The 12863-nt window shown below is 40.5% G+C and overlaps 1 pseudogene; it reads left to right on the forward strand.

Moving 5' to 3' along the window:
- Positions 1 to 12024: 12024 nt before the first annotated feature.
- On the forward strand, positions 12025 to 12588 carry LOC121029651 (60S ribosomal protein L10a-like; annotated as a pseudogene).
- Positions 12589 to 12863: the final 275 nt, after the last annotated feature.

The raw sequence follows: 12863 nt of genomic DNA on the forward strand, positions 1-12863 counted from the left end.
TGTGCTTTAAATTGCATAAAATTTTTATAAACTTAACATAGACCTATATGTGTTTACATGTGAAAATCTTTTTCTCCCTTGTGTATGCACAACATTTTTTATTAGCTACTATGAATAATATGAACTAGTTCCTCATAGTCATCTTGGATGATACCATTTGTTTGATCAGTGATATTACTTATCAAGTGCTTTTGTTTATCTGTATTACTTAATTCTCATAATGATTTGGTGAGGTAGATACAAGAATTATTATCTCTGTTTTACAGAGTGTTGGCTTTATCATTATTGCCCTGCTGGTCAGTGGCAGAGCTGGAAGCAAACCTCAACCTCTGACTCCTAATGCATGGCTCTATTCATGACACTGCAGAGCAAAACAAATCAGCAAGCTTTGAGTGAAGCTGCAGAGACTGGAAAATGCTTAACCTGGACAGGATTTCTGTAACATAACCATAGGGATCCAGTAATCTTCACTTAGCAGTACTGATCAATGACCTGTTCTGCCCAGTCCTTAAGACTGTGTTTGAATATTGATGGTGGTAAGCAAAGCACATTACAGGACAGAGAGCAGCAAATGCACCAGGCCCATTAAGTATGAGTAAAATGACCACTTTTAAAAGCAGTTTATGTGCCTCACAGGGAAAACACACACATGGATAAAAGGAAACCAAAAACCAACAACTTAGTACCTTGGAAACCCATCAAGAAAACTTACCTGAAGCAAGGATTATTGCCTCTATCAGAGAGAGGCTAGATGTCAGTGTCTGTTTTATCATTTTCTTCTCTTAGCCATTTTGACCTTCCCTTCGTAACATAGTTAATAATTATATGTGTGCTTTGGAAAGTAAGCCAATTCTTTCCTTGCTCCATATGATCATTTTTATTTGGAATCTTTGACGTACATAAAATACTAGAGATAGTTAAAAACAAGTTTGTATGGATTGGTTAGCAACACCCAGTTATTAATGGATAGACTCATTAGCGAAATTAAAGATATAGTCCCAGAATAAATGGTGTCCAAAGCTGGCAAGAAGCCCTGTTTGAATATTCATATTACCACCCAAACAGCTGCAGATAGAGAGTGCATGATTCACTGGCTTTAGTGGTGGCTTCATAGTGAATAAAGTAGTTTTATGAAAATCAATAGAGTGACTAAAATTACCAAGTGCATTACTTCAAAGATATTAAGCATCGTAAATCAAACATGTCAGCTGAAGAATAATGATGATGTTATATACGAACAAGAAAGCATGCTATCAGCTGAGGAAGTGGTCAGAATCTTATCCTAGGGCTTCTGAGGAAAACTAGTTGCTTTTTGTTTGTTTGTTCATTTGCATCCCTCTTAAGGCAGTTTATTACAGTCTTACAAAGCAAAATATACAATTTTGTAATCACTGACAGACAGTTGGAAGGGAGAAAAAATCCAACCATGCTGAAAGATTTGGCTGGAATTGTCTCCACTCAATGAACAGAGATTGGCCTGGCTGAGAGTGCATTTGTCAACACCATGTACTCTCAGGCAGCACGATAGAGCTGAGGATGTTCCAGAACTGCTAAGTAGCAAAGTGCCTGACATGCTAATTAATTCGAGACTTGGAATGCCAGGGTTGCAGGGTCTGCAGAAAACATTTAGTGTGACCATTCCTGTGATGCTCTCAACTCTTCTACAACCCTAATTCCTGCATGTTTGGGCCCATGAATCCCTCTCCAGCAAGGTAGTCCATTCCGATCTGAGGAAAGCAGCCATTCCATTCATGACTGGAAGGAAGTTCTGAAACAGTTCAGTTCCATTGTAGCCACATAGCATCATCTCAAGTAGTGAAGACTGCCTTCATGTAGGCAGCTCCTGAATCTTCCCTTCTCCACAGTAAACACCATTAGTTTCTCCAGCTGTTCCTCTGCTTTCATGCTTTCCAACCCTTCACTTTTCTGTTTGGGCCTTGCCAGACACATTCTGGTATTCATGTCCTTTTTGAAGGGTGGTGCCCAAACATGAAATATGGTCAGTCTAACCACTACGGAGTACAGTTGAACTAATTCCTTCCTCACTCTTGGTATTTCATTTTCTGTGAATAGTGAACAACTTTGGCTTCTAAACCCTACAGATGATTCCTACTGATGAAATTATACCAATTTATTCATCCAATATTTATTGAGCACTCATTATGTGTTAAGCACTGTGCTAGGTGCTGGGAATTCATACATCTGCCTGCAAGGCCTGTAGAACATAACAGGACAGATTACTATAAATATGGTTAATGAGATAATGGTGTGAAAAAGGCTATGGCAGGGAAAAGAGTAGGACTTTAGTTAGACAAAGAGGGGTACCTAAACCAGCCTGGGGTGGTAGTGGTGACTGTGAGACTAGAGAGGAACAGGGGGTTAGGTGGGGCTTCTGGGAAGCCTGGAGCTGGGCCTGGCTTCTGATGAATGATGGGAGTAAGCGGGGGGGGGGGGGGGGGGGCGGAGAGAATGACATTCCAGGCAAGGAGATTAGCAAGTGCCAAGACTCAGAAGTGAAAGAGAAAAATAAATATCTGTACAGGACTCCAAGTATTTAAATGTTAATGGTGGGGAGTGCTGAGAGATGAAAGAAGAGGCTTGAAAGGAATAAAACATACTCCTGCCAAGGGGTTTGGATTTTATTCTGAGCATAATGAGAAAGCCTCTAGGGGAGCAGAAATGGAAAACTCCCAGACTCCTGTGTTACTGCAGCAGAGATAAGACTCAGAGCACAGACATTGGGTCTGGGTGACATGGCTTCCTGTGGAGTTTCCTCAGACAGCTTTATATGGTAATATAAATTGTTTTAGGTGCTGACCTCATTGGACATATGAAAGGCAGTGAGTCCATAGTTCTTTGGTCCTCTAGCCCTGTGGTCTTTTCCTTCTACATAAGCTGCTGAGACCATAATGCTGGTATGCCTTTATGAGGTAAAAGGAAGTAAGTAGGAACCATGTTTGCCCATATGTAATGGACATTATCTGTACCTTTTGTACTGCTTGTGGGAATAAATCAAAGTAAAAATAACTTCAAACTCAATCCAAGCTTTCATTCTTGCCCATTTATAACTCTGGACTTTACTGTATAGTATGGCCTAATCCAAAAGGGAAATGACAGATCTGGTTTCCTGGATTGGAGACTGTAAATTTATAGCGGCATCTAGCCATGAGACTGTGTGATATTGTTCAGCAAAAATCAATGGCCCAGATTAGGATGACAAGAAGGTAGATGCTTTTCTGGATAGCAGAGAAGGACCAGGGAGGCAAAGATGTTGAGAATATTGATGAACATAGTAGGCTGAAAAAAAAGCGTCCTACAAAACATTTTCACTTCCTAATCCCCCAAATCTGTACATATTATGTTATATGGCAAAAATGTGGGTAAGTGTTTTGAAATGAGATGTTTATCTTAGATTATCCAGGTGGGCCCTGGTGTCATCACATGTATCTTTATAAGAGAGGGGCAGAGGAAACTTTGATATGAACGCAGGAGAGAAGACAGTATGAAGATGAAGGCAGAGATTGGAGTTATATAGCTACAAGTCAAGAAAGGTCTGGAGCACCAGAAACAAGGAGAGAAGCACTGAGCAGATGCTCTTCCAGAGCCTCTGGAGGGAGTGTGGCACCTTGATTTCAGATTTCTGCCTCCGAAACTGTGAGATAATAAATTTCTCTCCTTCTAAGACTCCAAGTTTGTAGTATTTGTTATAGCAACCACAGGAAACTAATACAATGAGAGGGTAGCTGAAGCAGGGGACATGGAGCCTCAGTTAGACACAGAAGATGGCAGAGGTAAGGAGATGTTGCTATACTGGGAAGAATTGGAGGCCTTTATGAGGTGCTAGGAATATAGGAGCAAGACAGAGAGAAATTTGGGTGGAGAGGTGGTTGTAGTCAGGAAGAATTTAAATTTCAGAGATGGAATTGAGGAGATGAAGGAAGTGAAAGACTAGGGTTGTGACTGGGTTATCCATACAAACATTGCAATCTCCCAAGGTGATGACAGGTCTTGTGCAAAGAGGAAGACTGTGAATCAGATGCCAGAGTCCACAAGGAATCAAGAAGAAGTGAAGGGAGATAACAGGTGAAGGGTGGGAAGATGCAGAGGGTTCAGGGTGATAGAGCCAGAAGGCAGGTGCCCTAATGGAATCTGTTTGGAATTTTATTCAAGATAGATAAATCATGGTCTTGGAGAGATACTGGAGCAAAGAAAATGCCCGCCCTGTTTTTTGAGTCCAAGGTACATGAGGTGTTGGAAAGTGAGCAGTTGTACTAGAGGGATCTCCTGGAGCAGGGAGTCTGTGTCCTCTGGAGAAATCTAGGAGACCCAGGACATAAAGAGAATATTCATGAAGTGGCTGATGATGGATGGGTATTTGTTAACATGTAATGTGATATATCAATTGACTCAACATATATCAGCACTTGAAAACTACGACCAAGTCAGGATATGCCTGATGACGCAGTAATAAAGATGCAACATTTCAGAAATTTGCACATGTGCTCAGGTGATACACATGCTTCAGTATATCCCTGTATTAGCCAGCTCTAGGCCTGCTGGAGAATGATGAATGAGTTCCTTCAGTAAGTTTAGTAATGGGCTCATTTTAGTTAGCTTGTGAATATCAAATTTTAGGAAACTTCAATAACTAATTTAGCAAGTTACTCTAAGTAACGTTTTGCAGAATATTAAAAGGAAGGTCTATGGAATTGCTTGTCATTTATTTGTCTCTGAGCATCAAAGAAATGACCTGCAATTTGGGAAGACTTTAAAGACTCTCAGGAGGTCTTTTGTAATTCACAGTAATTCTCCAGACTGAATATGCTTAAATTAATTTGCACTCTTTTGCTTGGTCACTTAACCTGTTACAAGTCACAAAATTGTATTTATGCCTATTCCTCATTTCTATGTCTTGTCCACAAATATGTCATGAGAGACTTTATTAAAGATTCCTCAGACACCATCAGCTTGAGCTAATGTGTTACTATATTAATAATATCTAATATTAAGCGCTTTAGATAACTGTCATTTAATTCTCTGGACATCCTTATTAGGGAGGTATTTTAGTATCACTGTGTCATGGATGGGGATAGTGTGAAGCTGAGGGAGAGATAAGTAACATGCAGAAGGTCAACTAGCAAACAGAAGAGCAGGGATTCAGTCCTAGGCAGGGCTTCAGAAGCCTTGTCCTTCCTCATTTTGCTGAGGAGCTTTACACTTCCTGAAGGGTACGAATGGGAATGTGTGTCTTCAGATAAAAAAGTGCTCTGTTCTTCCGTTAAGCCCAAAGGCATTCTACTGGAGACCCAGGTACTACAGCGTTGATTGCTGCCTGCAGCCTGGCCCACAGCTGAGTAGCTCCTCAGGCTGTGTTGGTCCCTGAAGTCTCTAAAAGTGCCTCTCTTCTCCCTGAGTGTGATTCGCATCCTGAGCCCTGAGTGCTCCAAGCCCAGGTGCCAGGACTGACACCTCCATTTGGGAAAACTAGTGGGTCTCCCACCAGCTGAGAGAGTGGGACTTTCTTCTTGTTGCCATCTTGGTTCTGGGGCTGGGAAAAGTCACATGGTCTCTTCTTCTGCAGAGGGAGCTGTTTTTATGCTCCTGTTCTCTAGGGCTGAGTCTTCTCTCTTCTTGTCTTCTACTTACTCCACTTCTACCAGTGTCCCCCTCCCTGTTCCTATCTTTCTCAGGCTCTTTCTTTTTCTTTGTCTATTCACTACCCTTCTCCTAATCTAGATTCATCCCACCCTTCTCCAGGACTCTTCTTACCCAGAGGCAAGATTTGACTATATATTCTTTCCTTATCAATCTAGTAACCCAATCTGCAAAAGAAATATGATCAGCCAGTCAATAATTGTTCTTATTCTGAATCCATACCAGTTCCTAGTGATCCAAGCTTCCTTTCCTAAGCCTTCCTAAACCATCTTTTTGGGAACTAATCCTAGAGTCTATCTGCAGTTTATAGGATTAATATCTGTAGATATTAATCTATATAACCCATAGGAATATAGTATATAAATCTACTTATAATGTATGTAAAAATCATAAAGATTATATAAATCTATAAATAAAATAGAAATATATAAACCTATAGAATTTCTAGTTTTGAAAAATATTAGAACAGTATTTGCCTATTGTCAGAGCTCCAGCCTAGGCAGTGGATCAGGGACCTTGTCTGCAAGTTCTTTCCATGTTCTGGGATGTTACTCACCAAGGCCTGAGACTTAAGCCCATCTAGACCAGACAGAAGCTCTCTGAAAATCTCTCTGTCTCAAGCTTCCAATCCCTCTTACAACATTTATTCTATCCTTGTTGGGTCTGAAGATCATTCTCATGGATGGAGAAGCCTAAAGTAGACTGAGTGTTGAGGGCTGACATTTGGTCATCCAGCAGTACTGCATGGTGCATTCCAAAGAGATAATTTGCATTTAACTCCTGGAGGCTATCTAAATTAACCCTTTTCGTTTATAGCTGAGGTAACTGATAATAACCAGAAATAAAATCCAGGTTTCTTGACCCCCAGTTTATACACTTTTTTTTTAAAATTAGATTTTACTAACAGGTTCTCAAATTTTCTAAACAGATCAAACAGATTAGATACATTTGAGACTCTAGATCTTTTTTTTTTTTTAATTTTTTTTTCAACGTTTATTTATTTTTGGGACAGAGAGAGACAGAGCATGAACGGGCGAGGGGCAGAGAGAGAGGGAGACACAGAATCGGAAACAGGCTCCAGGCTCTGAGCCATCAGCCCAGAGCCCGACGCGGGGCTCGAACTCACGGACCGCGAGATCGTGACCTGGCTGAAGTCGGACGCTTAACCGACTGCGCCACCCAGGCGCCCCTTGAGACTCTAGATTTTTAAAAAAAATTTTTTTAAATGTTTATTTAGTTTTGAGAGAGAGAGAGAGAGAGAGAGCTGGGGAGGGGCAGAGAAAGAGGGAGACACAGAATCCGAAGCAGGCTCAAGGCTCTGAGCTGTCAGCACAGAACCCGACAAGGGGCTCTAACTCATCAGCCACAAGATCATGAGCTGAGCTGAAGTTAGTCGCTTAATCAACTGAGCCTCCCAGGCACCCCAAGACTCTAGATCTTTAAGGCATATTCTAGTTATTTCTCATTAAAAGAGCTTTTCATACCAAATCTATCTCATGCTATGTAGAAATATAAATGCAACATTCAAAGATTGAGGAAAATAGTAAAGATAGCGTGTTAGCATAGATTTTGGCATAATTGGGGTCCTAGCTCTATCAGGAGACAATGGTCCCATTCTTTGAACTTATGAAGTAAATTGATAGGATAACTGTTGAAAAATCCATTCTTTAAAATTCAGCTTGAAATACAAACATAGCTAAATACAGATATAACAATTTGTTATTTTATTCTAAAATCATATACCTTAAAAAATGTGATCTTCCGTAAAACACTTCTATCAGCAAATGGGAGAGATAAAGACTTTCTCAGTGGATGTGCCCTGGGATTGATGTAAAACATGGACAAGTAACAAATGATAGGGGTACTGATTTCCCAACACAGACATTTTCTTGTTGTCTTTCACAAGAGGAGCATTCAGGTTCATCTGAGGCTGATCCTTGTAGTGGGCCTAGAGGCATGTTCAGGAAGATGAAATCATGTTGGATAATGTACATACAAGGCTATGACTGAAGAACCAGGAGAGAAAGGCTCTCCTCACCACCCATGGGTTCAAATCTACCTTTTTCTTTGAAATCTATGAGTAAACATTCCATTATGGTTAAATTTTCTTCTTTAATATTTACTGGCTCTTCAAATAATGGAAGAAAATAATAGGCTAGATGAAGAAATAAGCGGTGATTACTGTGGCAGGTAGAATATCTGTGAGGTATGTTCTCCATTTCTGAGATGGAGGGGCACCATACAGCAAGGACATGAGAGTAGCCTGTAGGAGGTGAGAGTGTTCCTTGGTGGATAGCCAATAAGACTGGGAACCTCAGTCCTACAACTACAGGGAAATTAATTCTGCCAATGACCTGAGGGAGCTTGTAAGAAACCATTTCCTAGTTGGGATTCTAGATGAAGACATATCTAGCTGACACCTTGATTTGAGCCTTATGAGACCCCGACCAGAGGACCCAACTAAAATGTGCCAGACTACTAACCCCTGGAAATGATGAGAAAATAAACCTGTGTTGTTGTAAGCTGCTAAGTTTGTAACTTGTTACACAGCAATAGAAAATAAATTCAAGGGGCACCTGGGTGGCTCAGTCGGTTAAGCGTCCGACTCCGGCTCAGGTCATGATCTCGCGGTCTGTGAGTTTGAGCCCTGCGTTGGGCTCTGTGCTGACAGTTCAGAGCCTGGAGCCTGTTTCAGATTCTGTGTCTCCCTCTCTCTCTGACCCTCCCCTGTTCATGCTGTCTCTGTCTGTCTCAAAAATAAATAAATGTTAAAATAGAAAAAATTAAAAAAAAAGAAAATAAATTCAAGTGTGTTCTAGGATTTTTCCTAAAATTATTTGGATTTTACTTAGGTGCATTTAATATTACTCTGAACCCACCAGGTGGATGAGGCATCCTTAAAACATCTGTTACAGTAGAAAGCCAACTTGGGATTTAAATCCCAATTTGGGATTTAAATTTGGTGTGGAAAACCTAAAAAAGCTTTAGCTGTTACTATTGGACCAGCATAGTGATTATGCGCATGAACATTGGAATCTGAATCCACCACTCTGCTACTTAAGGGACATTGGTTAAATTACTTAAGCTTTTTTTTCGAAATTGAAAGACAAATATTTCTCTTGTATACTTGATGTGCAGTTTAGTGAAATGCTGTGTTTTAGCAGTGTCCAGCACGGAGCAAATATTTAATGAATAGTCACTATTATTATTATTCTAATCAAAAAAGGAAAGGCTGTGAGGATGGTAAAGGGCCATGACAGCAAGAAAGAGAAAAAAAGCAAAGCATGTACAGGGAAAAATGCATTTATATGTAAGCTTTTCCTGCAGGTCACCAGCTATCACAAGTACTCAGCAGCCGGATTTTATTCACGTGGAAACCTTCAGAGAGCCTGGAGATAGAGTGAGTGCCATTTTTTTTCCCACAGTGAAATAGATTGCATCCCTAGGTTATGTGTCAGTCACCTAAGGCCTATTCAGATTCTGTTCCCGTTTTGAATTTAATGCTCTGCCTATCTCCCTGAACCCGAGGCCACTCAAAAGTGAAGCTGAAACTACAGATGATCAAAAAGTGGCGTATACAGATAAAAGGGAAGTCACAAGATATGTCTTTCAAACCTGACTCCATCGGCGGTCTCTGTTTGCCAGGGCTGAGGAGAATGAATGGCTCCATTTTGCAAGGCTTTGGACATCGTCTCTAACAATGAAAGCATGTCTATTTATAAGAGACTTAAAAAATGCAAAAAGAGAGAAGAAAGAAAAACTTGCTACCTCTATCCTTTTTTCCCTAAATTTAATGGGCTTAACGCATTCTATTTTTCCATACGTTAGAACAGGAAGCAACATGGAAAGTTAAATCTGTTAACATTTAATGTCCGTATATTTTAAGATATAATGGAATTATAAAATGGAAGACATTTGAATGAGATTTAGTGAATTTAGTGGTAAATTTCCAAATAGAATGTGAAAGTGTTTTTTTGTTTTTAATTTTTGCAAACTTTCTAAGATGTCAAATTAATCTTTTCTGGCCTTCAAAGCCCTTCATTCTGTTTCAACAGTAGGTACACTATGGGTGTTATCTATAGGGATATTAAATGTTTGTCTTCTCTAACAACAACAAACATAGGAAAGAAAAATACAACTTTAAATTTTTAATATAACACAAAGTATTTATTACTTAGTGTCTGTCTTTATATAATAAAAAAATTAAGAATTGAGTAACCCTCAAGGACTAGCTCTTTTCTTATTCTTTTTGTACCTTCCCCACAGCCTTATCTAGGTCCAGTAAGTTTTCAAGGAAGGAATGAATTGTTTCAGACTCTAGTCCTTAAGAAGTAGTCTGGTCTGATGGAAAAAGAACTGGATTGAGATCCAAAGCCCAGCTGCCACCAAAGCGTGGCCTTGGCAAAGTCACTTTCCCTCTGGGCTGTAGTTTCCTTGTGTGAAAAACAAGATGGTTGATCTGTTCCCTTTCAGCTCTGACATATGGGAATTTAATGAAGCAAAGAAAATTCCCTGAAGTAGGACAATAGTGCTTTTTATGAATATGTAAGAGATTAAACAGCTACACAATGAGGCAGATTTTTGGAGTATGTACATGTGTAGAAGGATGCATTTAGGCTGACTCTCAATCTTTTTGACAAAATCTGCTTCAGAGATGTTGAAGAGGTATTGAAAATGCCCCATTTAAAATGTCTTTTCTTCTTCTTGAAAAGGTTATGTGTTATCTACTGGCAATCATTTTAGAAGGTATTACTTACATGGAACATATATTTGTGGGAGTATATGTGTGTGTGTGCATGTGTGTCATCACACCCTTGTGTTGTTGTAATTACAACCAAAGGAATCATCACCATCACACTCCTGTGACAACAACTCACAGAGCTTTAACATTTTTTGTGTTTTATGTCTGAAAAGGAGGGATGTGGAAGAGTGGAAACGACTCATTTCCAGCTGCTTTTGTCCTCAGGTATAAAGCATAACAAGTTTCAAGAGCAAAGGAGGAATGTAAAGGGTAAGAATAAAAGGAATCGCTCTTTGAAAACTAATGGCAAGTGATAAAAATAAGTTACTAAAAGACAGAGCACCTTTTGATACAGAGCAAGCTTTGATTCTGACAGTGCTGGCTCTTGCTGGAACAAGCACAGAGAAATGAGAGCCTTGGCTATTTCAACCCTTAGACACCTACCCCAGAAAATCCTGCTGGAACCAATTACCAAGCATTTTATAGATTCCTGCCATAAGCTCTGCCAAAGATGCCATCTGCTCAGACCCACCTAGCACTGACCTGTTGGTTTCCTAACCTGCACGTGTACTGGTAGGATGCAGCTGCCTAATACAGCCTGCCTGCCTCCAACCCATGCCCGGAGTTAGTCTTACAACGAGATGGCTTAGATAGCTAATGGGTTAGACAGACAGCAGTGCATCCTGAAAATGAGGTCATACAAGCCGCCAGCCTTCCAGTCTCTCTTGGGTAATGAGCCGCTGGGAAATGCATTGAATGGGACCACCTTTAAGAAGACACAGAGAAATACATCATCTATTTACCACCAGGCTTATACCTGACCATGGAGAAAGCTTTCAAAATGAAAAATTATAAAACATAATGTGTGAAACAGAACTGTAATTCTCTTGTTAGTTGGAATCAGGTCACTGGAAAGAGAGCACAAGTTGCTTCTTAGACAAATGGCTTGAATGTAAAAGGGAGTGAGAATCTGGGATGTTCCAACTCATACCTTTTCCCACATACCCTGGTTCTTTTAGAGCTTTTTGTTTGCTGAGAAAGATGGGAATGACTCCTCTGAGACATTCGGAAGCAAGGAAGGGTGATAAAAAGCACTTTGGGGTGGAAACAGGAGACTTGGGTGGGCCTGTTGGTGTACTTATTACTAGTGCTTTCACTTGGAGCTAGTTTCTTAGCTCTGATGCTTCTCAGCACCCTGATCTGTAAAACAAAGGTGAGAATACCTTTCCTGTCCACCTCATGGTGTTTTGAAAATTGAAGAGAGAATGTCTATAAAGATCTAAACACTCTTCCTTACAACACACACTGAATGTTATTAGTACTGCAAAGTCATTTGTGTGTTATCATACTTGTATTGCTCTGTGAAAGATTCTTAAAATATCCAGACTCAAAGATCAGCACACAGAGACTGTGTTGACATTAATAAAAGCTCAGGTCAAACAAAAATCATTTCCTTGCCTTAATCCAAACTTCCAGCTCTCTTTTCTGGTTATTGTGGCACAAGGCAACATGAGCAGCAGTTTCCTGAAGTGCCCTGTTCTAGGCGGTGCTGGAAGTCCTGCATGGGAACCAGCATAAGTGTGGGAAGTTTTTGGAGACGGTGGAGTTGCAGTTCATCTTGAAGAACTATGACCCATGGAAGGACCAACACTTCTTGGGCACCATCAGGCTTGAGTCCACACCCCACCTCAAGGTCTCTGTATGTGTTTGGGGAAACCAGCAGCACTGTGATGAGGCCAAGGCTGTGGATATTCCCCACATGGACATTGAGCTGCTGAAGAAACTCAAGAATAAAAAATTAGTCAAGAAGCTGGCCAAGAAGTATGATGCCTTTCTGGCTTCAGAATCTCTGATCAGGCAGATCCCATGAATCCTGTATCCTGGCCTGAATAAGGCTGGCAATTTCCCTTCCTTGCTGACCTACGTGGTGGCCAGAGTTGATGAAGTGAAGCCCATGATCTAATTCCAGATGAAGAAGGTGCTGTGTCTGGCAGTGGCTGTTGGCCACGTATGAAGATGGCAGATGATGAGCTTGTGTACAATACCTACTTGGCTGTCAATTTCCTGGTATCATTGCTCAGGAAGAATCGGCAGAATGTCTGGGCTTTATACATCAAGAGCACCATGGGCAAGCCCTGGCACCTGTACTAACGCACAGCTTAATAAACCCTTGTGCTACCATTAAAAACAATAACAATTGTCACTTACAGTGTTCATATTATGCTTACTTAAAAAACTTTTCCAGTCTCAGATCATTTTTTTTTCTTTTAGATAACAACAACAACAATGACAACAACACCCACCACCACCAAACTTCCAGGTGGCTGGGATTCATGCACCCTTGAGTCCTTGTATGGGATAGGAACTGTATTCCGTGTGCTCACGGGTCATTTAAAGCTTCTGCTTCAAAGCACTTTCAACAATGGTCAAATTATGGAAAGAGCCTAAATGTCCATCAAGTGATGAA

Source organism: Herpailurus yagouaroundi, unplaced genomic scaffold (genome assembly GCF_014898765.1).
Source record: "Herpailurus yagouaroundi ecotype Mexico unplaced genomic scaffold, PumYag 139, whole genome shotgun sequence".
Classification (NCBI taxonomy): domain Eukaryota; kingdom Metazoa; phylum Chordata; class Mammalia; order Carnivora; family Felidae; genus Herpailurus; species Herpailurus yagouaroundi.